Source organism: Bos javanicus, chromosome 9, assembly GCF_032452875.1.
Source record: "Bos javanicus breed banteng chromosome 9, ARS-OSU_banteng_1.0, whole genome shotgun sequence".
NCBI lineage: Eukaryota > Metazoa > Chordata > Mammalia > Artiodactyla > Bovidae > Bos > Bos javanicus.
Window position 1 is genome coordinate 20,878,153 of NC_083876.1, and position 12,500 is coordinate 20,890,652.

Sequence of the window (12,500 nt, forward strand, 5' to 3'; positions counted from 1 at the left end):
CAAGTTTTTTTCTGCATCTCTGAAGACATATTTGTAATTTGTCTTCTTAGATTGATTATCATTGTGTATTGTGGAAAGACTTCCTAATATTGAACTAATTGTGAATTCTTTAAATGTCTGATTTATTACTTCATTCCTGTACTGTTGGATTCTGTTTACTATTATTTTATTTAGTAATGTTGCATTGATATTCACAAGTAGCATTGGTTTTTAATAGTTTTTGTACTGCTCTTATGGATTTATATACTTACAAATGTTACATTTGCTTTGTAAAAAACGTTAGAGAGTTTTCCTTTATTTTTTATGCTTTGGAAAATGTTACATAACACTGGGGCCTTTGAAGTTTTGCTAGAATTCTACTATGAAACCATCTGGGCCTAGTTCTTTTTAGAGGGTCAGTTAGGGTGGTGTGCTGAAGCTTGTCCAAAGGCAGCTTTCAAGAGCTGATTGTTCGATTTCCAGGAATTTATGAGCTTGTTGCTGAATACAGGCTCTATTAAATAATGTAAATTCAAACAAAATGTTTCACTCTCTGCAACTGTGCAAACAGATAAAAGAAGAGTTAGCAATAATGCAGTCAGGGGTGAACATATCCGTTAACTTTAACGTTTCTTCCTTTTTTAAAATAATTTTTTGGCCACACAGAATGGCATGCGAAATCTTCATTACCCAACCAAGGGATGGAACTCACGCCCCTTGCAGTGGAAGTGCAGAGTCTTAACCACTGACCCACCAGGGAGCCTCTTATCCTTCTGACTCCCAATCTCCAGACATCTTTGAGAATATAATTATTTTATTCTTATTATCATTCTTTTGAGACTTCCCCATGTGGTGGCATAATAACTGGTAATAGTTCATTGTTCTTTATTTCTGAGTCACTCACCATATAGATGTGCTACTGTGCATTCATCTGTTATCTTTTGATAAGCATTTGACTTGTGTCCAGTTTGGGGCTATTGCCAAATATCTTCCCATGAGCGTACTTGCCATCTGTATGTCTTCTTTTTCAAAGTGTCTATTCAGATTGTCCGCTTATTTTCTCCTGGGTTCTTTGCTCTTTGATTATGGAGTCTGAGAATGTGTGTATATTCTGGATGCACAGCCTTTATGAAGACCTGTGCTTCACAAAATTCTTCTTCTGTGCCTCATCTTTTCTTTTTCGTAACACTGTAGTTTAAACAGCAGAAACTTTTAATTTTGATGAAGTGTAATGTACCAATTTTTTGTGGCATGTGTTTTTTAGCATCATAATTAAGAAATTTTGCCCAAACCAAGGTCATAAAGATTTCATCATTTGTTTTTTCTTGATTTTATGCTTTTAGTATTTTTAATTTCATATTTAGATCTATGGCTTGAGTTCATAGTTCATTTTCCTTCATGTGGATATCCATTTTTCTAGCATTATTTGTTAAAAATACTCTCTTTTCTCCACTGAATTGCCTTTGCACCACTGTTAAGAATCAGGTGTTCATATATTTCAAAATATATTTCTGTGCCTTTTATTGATCTATTTATCCATATTTATGCCAGAACTATACTGTCTTGATTACTTTTGGCTTTCCTTTTTTTTTTTTAATTACTTTAGCTATTCTAGGTCCTTTGGATTTCCAAATGAATTTTACACACAGTATATCAATTAGTACAAAAAAACTTGAATTTTGATTACAATTGTTTTGAATCCATGAATAAGTTTGGGAAGAATTTACATTTTAACAACACGAATTTTCCAACTCATAACAAAGTATTTCTCTCCATTTATTTTGTTTTCTTAATTTTTTCTCAATATTCTGAGGTTTTCAATGTATTTCATATGTACTTCTTTTGCCAGATTTTACTCTAAGGATTTTATATTTTTGATGTAATTGAGAATGACATTGTTCTATTTATTTCAATTACTGATTGTTAGTTGTGATGTAGAAATACACTTGATATTCGTATACATATATTTTTAAATTCTACTATTTAGAAAAATTTTCTTAGTAGTTCTAATAGTCTTTTTGTAGATTGCATCAGATGGTGTACATAGATGAGCATGTTGCCTATGAATATAAACATTTCTTTTTCAAAAAATATAGATACTTTTCATTTTTCTTTTTTTTTAACCTCTTGGACCATGTTGCATATAAATGGTCAGAGCAGATATGCTTGCCTTTGTTGCCTTTAGGAGAAAAAAAAAAAGTTCATTTTCTCGTCATGAATTATGAGATAGCTCTAGGACTTTCACAGCTGCCTTTTATCAGTTTTACCAGGATGAGGAAAATTTCTTTTATCTGAGAAAATTTTCTTTTATCCATAATTTGCTGAGAATTTGATAAAAAATGTATGTTAGGTTTGTCAAATGTTTGTTCTTTATCTATTGAACTTCTTGTATAGTTTTTCTTACTTTATTTGTTAATATGGTGAATTACATTTATTGATTTTTCAAATGCTAAAGAGCACTCTACCTTCCTGGAATAAACCCTTATCCTCTTAAAGTGTTTTTGGATTTAATTTGTTTAGAATTTTTGCATCTTTGTTCATGAGGGATGTTGATCTGTAGTTCTCTTTTCTTGCATACAATCTTTGTATGGTTTGTGCTCCAGAGTAATTCTTATATCACTAAATGAGTTAGAAAGTGTTTCCTCTTTCTGAAATTTCTGAAAGACTTTCTATAGAATTGGTAGTAATTATTGCTGAGATGTTTGCTACAATTTAACATATTTTCTTATGGGAAGCTTTTAATTACAAAGTCAATGTCTTTTTTTTTATTTTATATATTTCTAGGCTATATTTTTAAGTACAGACAGTTTTGTTTTTTTTTTATTTTATTTTATTTTTAAACTTCACATAATTGTATTAGTTTTGCCAAGCAGCAAAATGAATCCGCCACAGGTATACATGTGTTCCCCATCCTGAACCCTCCTCCCTCCTCCCTCCCCATACCATCCCTCTGGGCCGTCCCAGTGCACCAGCCCCAAGCATCCAGTATCGTGCATCGAACCTGGACTGGCAACTCGTTTCATACATGATATTTTACATGTTTCAATGTCATTCTCCCAAATCTTCCCACCCTCTCCCTCTCCCACAGAGTCCATAAGACAGTCCTATACATCAGTGTCTCTTTTGCTGTCTCGTACACCGGATTATTGTTACCATCTTTCTAAATTCCATATATATGCGTTAGTATACTGTATTTATGTTTTTCCTTCTGGCTTACTTCACTCTGTATAATAGGCTCCAGTTTCATCCACCTCATTAGAACTGATTCAAATGTATTCTTTTTACTGGCTGAGTAATACTCCATTGTATATATGTATCACAGCTTTCTTATCCATTCATCTGCTGATGGACATCTAGGTTGCTTCCATGTCCTGGCTATTATAAACAGTGCTGCGATGAACATTGGGGTACACATGTCTCTTTCCCTTCTGGTTTCCTCAGTGTGTATGCCCAGCAGTGGGATTGCTGGATCATAAGGCAGTTCTATTTCCAGTTTTTTAAGGAATCTCCACACTGTTCTCCATAGTGGCTGTACTAGTTTGCATTCCCACCAACAGTGTAAGAGGGTTCCCTTTTCTCCACACCCTCTCCAGCATTTATTATTTGTAGACTTTTGGATCGCAGCCATTCTGACTGGTGTGAAATGGTACCTCATAGTGGTTTTGATTTGCATTTCTCTGATAATGAGTGATGTTGAGCATCTTTTCATGTGTTTGTTAGCCATCTGTATGTCTTCTTTGGAGAAATGTCTATTTAGTTCTTTGTCTTTAATGTCTTTATGTCTAAATGTCTAATGTCTAAAATGTCTTTAATAAATATAGAGACATTCACATTATTTCTTCTTGACTTTGATTTTGTACTTGATATATCAAGGAATTGGTCCATTTCAAGTCATTTTAAAAATGGTATTTTTATATTTGTTCTGACATTACATCTTCTCTTTGGCAATTGCTAATCTGTGGGTATATTTTTTAAATTGATCTCTTCCTTGCCCTCCTCCTACTCCCTTCTCATCTGTCTCCTGCTTCTTCTTTTTCTCTTTCTTCTTTTCATCCTTATAATATTTTTCATGGTATGTATTTACTCTTAATACTTACTCTAGTTGAGTTTCCTGAAATGTTTTTTTCAGAACTCCAGAACAGGGTTTTTTCTTTTCAACTTTTCCCTAAGATCTATGAGCCCATTTTAAAATCTATATTTAGTCCAAGTGTCTCATTTATAATTTTTCTGTTTCTGATGTATGGTATTCTTTTATATCTTATATAATCATCTTAAATATCTTTTAGCCCCTCTTAAAATGAGATTACAATTTTCCTCTGATTTGTGGGCATGTTTTTTTTCTTACCAGTTTTCTTTTTCTGTGAAGACAATTAAAAAATTATAATAGCACTTTTTATTACAACAGCTTCATGTGCAATATAAATTTTAACCCTAAGTTACTTATATCTAAGATTTGTATGTGTGTGTTCCAGGGAAAGGAAATAGGCAGGAATAGCTTTCCAAGAGTGGGTTGTCTGGAACATAGGTTGTCTTTTCTGTTGGTTAGATCTACGTCTCTGAATTTTACTTTTATTATTCCCTTCTTTCATCTCCTTCTCTTGTCTTTAGTGCCTCTTAAAGCTCAATTTGGATTTTATTCCTAACAGTTTCCCCTCAGTGAAACTCTGTTCTGAAAAAGACTGTATCAGTAAGGGTTTCCCCAGATAAATAGAATGAATAAGGGATCTATCTGTCTATTTAATATATTTATTATAAATATTTGGCTCACACTATCATGGAAGCTGACTAGTTTCCAGATCTTTAGGGTGAACTGGCAAGCCAATGACCCAACAGAGTCGGCAGACTGGAGACCCAGGAAGAGGCATCACTTCAGTTCAAGTCCAAAAGTAAGAAAAAGTTGATGTTCCAGTTTGAAGATAGTCAAGCAGGGGGAACATCCACTTCTTTAGGGAAAGGTCAGTCTTTTTGTTCTGTTATGGCCATTGAGTGTTCCAATGAGGCCCACGTCCATAAGAAAGAACAATTAGCTTTGCTCAGTCTACTGATTAGATGTGACTCTCATCCAAAAACACCCTCACAGAAATATTCAGAATAATACCTGGGCACCCCATAGCCCAGGCGAAATACACATAAAATTGACCATTGTAGGGAATTTAATTATTTTCTGGTCTTCATTTGGCTCAGAACAACCTAGCTTTCCTGAGGTGTCCTTGTACCTTCACACCAGAGCCTGCAATGCCTACTCCTGGTTTGGGATGCTATTCTCCCATTGGCCCACCAGACTTTGCACAGAGAGTGAGCAGTCTTCCCTTTTGCAACCAAGTATCTGTTGGAAATTTCTGGGTTCTCTGGCTTTTAGGACTGCAGAAGTCTCTTTTCCTTCCCTCTGCTTTTTTTTTTTTTTTCCCCTACAGTTGTTGGTACATCACACATCTGTGGCAGCAGATGGCTGCTTAAATTTTGAAGTTTGCAGGGGGATCGCCTTTTAACCTTCATATGCTATTTGGTGTTTGTGTGTTAATGTTTAGCTATCTTAGTTGCCATGTTGTTCTGTGGATTGACACAGGGAAATTCAAAAGTTATGCCATTGCTGCTGCCCTATTTCTCTTCCTCCCCATAAATATGCTAAGAACCAGCTTTTTGCTAGTCTTGGTGTTGAGACAGTAGCAAAAAAAAGACAAAGATTCTCCTCATGGGACCCATGGACTTGTGGGAGGAAAGGGAAATAATTAAATTGGTAAAAAATTAAATGAATAATAGTATTTTAGGTAGCACCATCCCTGGGTTGGGTAGGCCCCCTGGAAAGGGAACAACTACCCATTCCAGTATTCTTACCTGGAGAACCCCATGGACAGAGGAGCCTGGTGGGCACAGTCCATGGGGTCACAAAGTGTCAGACATGACTGAGAGATTAACCCTTCAAGAACTATGTGAAAAGGTAAAGTAAGTTAAAACAGAGAAATCCAGAGAGAAGTTACCCTGCACAGTGTAGTCAAAGAGGGCTTCTCTGAGGCAACTGATGCTTCTGCTGAGAGCCAATGAAACAGAGACCTGATGACAACATTTCAGACATAGGAAAGATCTAGTTTAAAAGATGTGAGGGGGGATTATACTTGGCAGGAAGATATTCAAGTTGCTTAGAGCACAGAGAAGGAGACTAAATACAGTCCATAAGTCTCTTATGAATTGGGCTTATATGAACTGGTTCTGGAGAGAATGATTATCTCAGACTGTATTTACAATATTGAATTTCTAACAATGTCTTAAGAAGAAAACTAGACCTTAATGGTGGTTTCAATTAAAGTATTACCCCTACAAGACCCTGACTAAGCAGCCAGCCAAACATCTGTAAACACATTCCTCTTCTGAGTCCATTTCAGGAACCCTGACTTAAAACCAATGGTCATGTTTTTGTGGATTCTAAACTATACATATAGACATGTATGCCATAAAACATTAAGACTGCTGTCTCCTGTAAGTGACTTGGAAAGAAATATTGGCTCTCTATAGTGAAGAAAGCCTGAATCCAAAATTAAACAAGACTATTTTCTTTATAGATTATAACTTGGCTCTTATTTCATGTGATAAAATGCTTGATCCTCAGAGTGAAAAATTGTTAGACATCTTAAACTTACTCTCCAACCACCCAAGAATCAGTGCTAATTCAAACCAAGTTCAAGTCTGGTTTCCAAATTCAGAACAGGGTAAAAAAAAGTCAGTGATTTGGATAAAATTGCATTTGAAAGCTAATTTTCTATATTTTCCACTATTTTGATAACACACCCTCACTTCCTTTCACACATATCTTTGTGGCTCTTCCATATAGTCTTTCTTTGAGAAAGATATTATCAGGTTTCCAAAAGCTAAGTGATATAAGTGAACAATTCTTTTCTAGTTCATCGATGAAGGAAGAAAAATACATTGTTAAAATTGGCAAATTTCTTTGGCTTATCATTCATGAACTTTATTGCTTGAACTATGATGACAGAGAGAATGAAAAACATTGACTCAATGGAAATCTTACTTTAGATGCCAGTTTAAGATTGCCCATGATAATCAAGATAGTTTGGTGTACTAAACTAAATATGCTACATTTCTGTGTCAATTTAACCCGTTATATTTATGTGTGTTTTTGAAAATTTAATTTCTGCATGAAACACTTAAAACAAAAATAATTTATATTAATTCTGCCAAGACAAGTTCATTTTATCAGCCTATAAAAGCTGAAGAGATTAAAATGGGAGTAGAAAGAAATTTAAGAACTTCAAGAGTAAAGGAGAATTTTGATTGCCTGACCAAAAAAAAAAAAAAAATCAAGAAAATCTTTGCTTTGCCAAAAGGAGTGTAATAAATAAACTTGATTTACAGTGTGTTGAGTGCCCCATGGTGATTGAGCACTTTGGCTATATATATATATTTTTTTTTTTTTTTTTTTTACATGCCCCGCTCCTCTCCCCGACTATTGATTGTAACATGTAACTTACAGAGGGCTTAGAAGTTGGAAGAAGTTCAGAACCACTTGTTTCAAATGCCCATGCTAAAGGAATTTGCATTTTAATTAGGTTATTTATGAATGCCACCACTGCTTTCATAAAAGTAAATCAGAATGGGCTCAGAAGTCCAACCCCTAATAATCTAACACTTGAAAGTAGAATAGAATCTAGTTTTGAAAATTGATTAAGAGGAAGTTGTTAAAGAACTGAAAATTCAGTTATCTGTGGGGTAATCCAGGTCAATAAATGTCTTTACATATAGGTGGTCTTGCTGTTATTCTGCTCAGAATATTTTAATTATACATCAAAATTATATTTGTCATCCTTAGACCTAAGAAAATTGCACAAGTCCCATGCTTCCCTTCATTTTCAATCCTTTCCTCCTATTTGTACTTTTAGAAGAACTTCTTGTTCCCATCAAATGAGTCAGACCAGATGGGAACACTAATTTATTTCTAATGAATGTGTGTCAATCCAAAACTGAAGGGGTTCTGTCATTCTGGAGAGTGTAGATCCCAGCCAGCTTAATGCTTTGGCAGGAAGGCCTCTGTCTTCAGAGGCATCTACTACCTAATTTCTGATTTATTAAATTAATTTATTAAGGAACAATGTCTTTCAATCTATGATTGGAAATAAAGTCTAAAATCTATGTCTGGAACTATAAGCAAGTTTAAATTGTCAACATAAGTAACTAAAATAACCACAGTTGATGCCTTCCTTCATCTCAGATTTTTAAAATATGAGAGAAGGACATTCAAAATTTAACAGAGACCTTCAAGATGCTAAATAAACATGTTTTCCTTTTAGATGTACTTGGAATTGGCTCAAACCTGGCAGTTTGGGCATGAAATAAGTCAATTTTCTCCTCTTGTGGGCCCTAAATAAAGGCAGTCCGTGAGTCCCATCCAAGGTCCATGTTGATGAAGTTATATGGAGGAAAAAAAGCAGGGAGGCAGAAATTCTGTGTTTCAGACGTAGTGCTCCGTTTCCCTTACCCGAACACCGTTGATGGGCATTTAATATTTTGATGTTTCTCACCTACACAGTGAGTTCTGATTCAGTGAACCAAAAGAGGGTCAAGCTTCAGTTAGCATTTGAAATTGTAGGCAGCTTGCTGTCGTTCAAAGACAATTTCAGGAAACTACTTAATTATAGTATGTCACACAGATCAGATACCCTGCGTCCAGATTTGAGGAAGAAAAAGTATGAGATCTATTCACTTTTGTTTAGGGGTGAATAAGAAAATACTAAGATTTTTATATCTTAATTGAGAAAAATGAAGCATAGTTGAGAAAATCTTTTGTCCTGTTTTACTGCAATTTCTCTTGTATGTTTCTTATGTAAAATATATTCTTCTGATTGACTGTTCCTATTTTCACTAAGAATGAGTTGAATTCAGGCACAATTCTATCCCTGTATGTGCTAAATCAATATCCACCAGATATAGATATGAGGCTAGAAGGAAGTTTGATGGAGTAATCATTGTTAATGCAATCATTTAGGTATTTTAAATGCTCAAGAGGGGTTGGAAAATTTTTCCCTTGGAAAGATTCCATGAGACTGAGAGGTTAAACTTGGATTCATCTTGAAAATCTGAATCCAGACTTAGTACTATGTACAGGATATAAGAAAGCCCATCTGGTCACACTGGGGGGAAAAAATGAAGCAGTCTGGAAGGGAGGGAGGAAGCAGCCAGACCTCAGGCTCCATCATACTTTGGAAAGACAGGGTCTTGACCTTGAGTGCCTCAGCCTGCCAAGCAGTAAAATGAGGAAGTGGGAGAAAACTTGACCTATTGTTTGTATTAAAGCAAAGAAAAGCTGAGGGTCATTCTAAACTGTTCAGTCTGGGTACAGTTTTCAAAGATTATTTACATACGTGTTATTGAACTTAAATATATGAAGACTAATTAGGATGGAATTTAAATATAAGGAAACCCCATTCCGGGAAGAAGAACATGACAGGGAAATGTATGTCATCTTCAAGATAGGTGACATTTGTGAAGGTAGAGATGAACCATAATTGAGTCTATTGTCTAGTAGATTGTCAGGGGTTCTTTACTTCATGTGTTTTTAGTGGGGTCATTTGAATATGTACCTCCATTGATTCATAGAAGGGGAAAAAAGAATCAAAGTAAGGAGAAATGTGGTTTTGAGTGCTTGGGAAATGAGTGTGTATTTTTTCTAACTATAAAAAGAGAAAAAAAAGTAGGGGTGATTGTATTGACTCTAATGCCTACTACTTTCAACAATCCCCTTCATGCATACTTACGCTTTATTAATAATCAAATTTTGTATCATGTAAGTAGGTATGGCATCAGTCTTAGATATAGTCAACCTCAGGCTGGACGGAATGCTAGGGAATACAGAAGGGTCCAGCATGAGACCTTTACCCAAAGAGCATGCTCTGTTCTGAGTGAAGGCTGGTCAAGCCAATCGGAGCAACTATTACAACATATATCACCAGTTAACAAATAGAGACAAATGGTTCTGATTCACACAAGCCTCCAGACGCAGGGAAATCAACAAGCAGACTCTACTTTGGCCACCTCATGCGAAGAGTTGACTCATTGGAAAAGACTCTGATGCTGGGAGGGATTGGGGGCAGGAGGAGAAGGGGACAACAGAGGATGAGATGGCTGGATGGCATCACTGACTCGATGGATGTGAGTCTCAGTGAACTCCGGGAGTTGGTGATGGACAGGGAGGCCTGGCGTGCTGAGATTCATGGGGTCGCAAAGAGTTGGACATGTCTGAGCGACTGATCTGATCTGATAAGGAACTAGAAGCTGGAAGGCAGCAAGAATAATGAGTAAAGAGAAATGATGAAGCAGAGGAGAGAACAGGAAGCTGTCAGCTGCAGAAGTAGTATTCTGCTAAAATATATGAAATATCCTTTTTATGGGTCAAATGCAGTAAAACAGCAATTATTTTATATGATTCAATCTTGGAAAACTACTTTTAAGCCAAAAGTGGTTGAGTTAATGTAATGGTTGAAAGTACTGGGAGGATAGCTTCTAAAGTGGCCAAGGTATCACCAGAACTGCTACTGGGGTGTTTCTGGTATTTTAATACAAGACAGAGCAAAAGATGGCTCACTAACCCCCCATTTGACACAGCAGTGAGAATCTCTATTCTACAAGATCTAGAAGTGAAGTAAAGTTGCTCAGTCATGTCTGACTGTTTGTGACCCCATGGGCTGTGACCTACCAGGCTCCTCCATCCATGGGATTCTCCAGGCAAGAGTACTGGAGTGGGTTGCCATTTCCTTCTCCAAAGGATCTTCCCATCCAGGGATCGAACCTGGGTCTCCCATGTTGTAAGCAGATGCTTTACCATCTGAGCCACCAGGGAAGTCTAGAAGATGGTAGTAAATATAGAATCAGTTATGTTGGTATGGGCTTCCCTGGTGGCTCAGAGGTTAAAGCATCTTCCCCCAATGCAGGAGACCTGGGTTCAATCCCTGGGTCAGGAAGATCCCCTGGAAAAGGAAATGGCAACCCACTCCAGTATTCTTGCCTGGAGAATCCCATGGACGGAGGAGCCTAGTGGGCTACAGTCCATGGGGTCGCAAAGAGTCAGACATGACTGAGCAACTTCAATTCAATTCAATTCAATTCATATGTTGGTATGAGCCAGACTTGCCTGTGAGTCTCCAGGAGTCTTTGGCAGAGGCATGGGTCAACTGTGGCCTGCTGCAGGGTCAGGGGCACTGAATACAACAGTGCCTGCGCAAGTCCTTTGGAAGGAGGTCTCCATTACCCATCTTTTCCCCTACCATAGTTTGGCCTCAGACCAAACAACAGGGAGGGAACACAGCCCAGCCCATCAACAGAAAATTGAATTAAAGATTTACTGAGCAAGGCCCTGCCCATCAGAACAAGACCCAGTTTTCCCCACAGTCAATCTCTCCCATCAGGAAGCTTTCATAAGCCTCTTATCCTTCTCTATCAGAGGGCAGATAGAATGAAAACCACAATCACAGAAAACTAACCAAATGGATCACATGAATCACAGGCTTGTCTAACTCAATGAAACAATGAGCTATGCCCTGTTAAGGCCACCCAAGATGAACAAATCATGGTGAAGAGTTCTGACAAAATGGGAGAAGGGAATGGCAAACTACTTCAGTATTCTTGACTTGAGAATCCCATAAACAGTATGAAAAGATAAAAGATACAATACTAAAAGATGAACTCCCCAGGTTGGTAGATGCCCAATATTCTACTGGAAAAGAGTGGAGAAATAACTCCAGAAAGAATGAAGAATCTGAGCCAAAGCGAAAACAATGCCCAGTTGTGGATGTGACTGGAGATGGAAGTAAAGTCCGATGCTGTAAATAATAATATTGGATAGGAACCTGGAAAGTTAGGTCCATGAATCAAGGTAAATTGGAAGTGGTCAAACAGGAGATGGCAAGAGTGAACTTTGACATTTTAGGAATCAGTTAACTAAAGTGGACTGGAATGGGTGAATTTAATTCAGGTGACCATTCTATCTACTACTGTGGGCAAGAATCTCTTAGAAGAAATGGAATAGCCCTCATAGTCAACAAAAGAGTCCAAAATGCAGAACTTGGGTGCAATATCAAAAATAATAGAATGATCTCAGTTTGTTTCCAAGGCAAATCATTCAATATCAGAGCAATCCAAGTCTATGCCTCAACCACTAATGTCAATGAAGCTGAAGCTGAATGGTTCTATGAGGACCTGCAAGAACAAGGACCTGTTAGACCTTCTAGAACTAACACCAAAAAAAAAAAAAAAAGACTCCCTTTACATCATAGGGGACTGGAATGCAAAAGTAGGAAGACAAGAGAAACCTGGAGTTTGGGTATCCAAGTTTGGCCTTTGGGGTACAGAATAAAGCAGGGCAAAGACTAACAGAGTTTTGACAAGAGAATACACTGATCATAGCAAATACCCTCTTCCAACAACACAAAAGATGACTCTACACATGGATATCACCAGATGGTCAATATCAAAATCAGATTGATTTATATTCTTTGCAGTCAAAGATGGAGAAACTC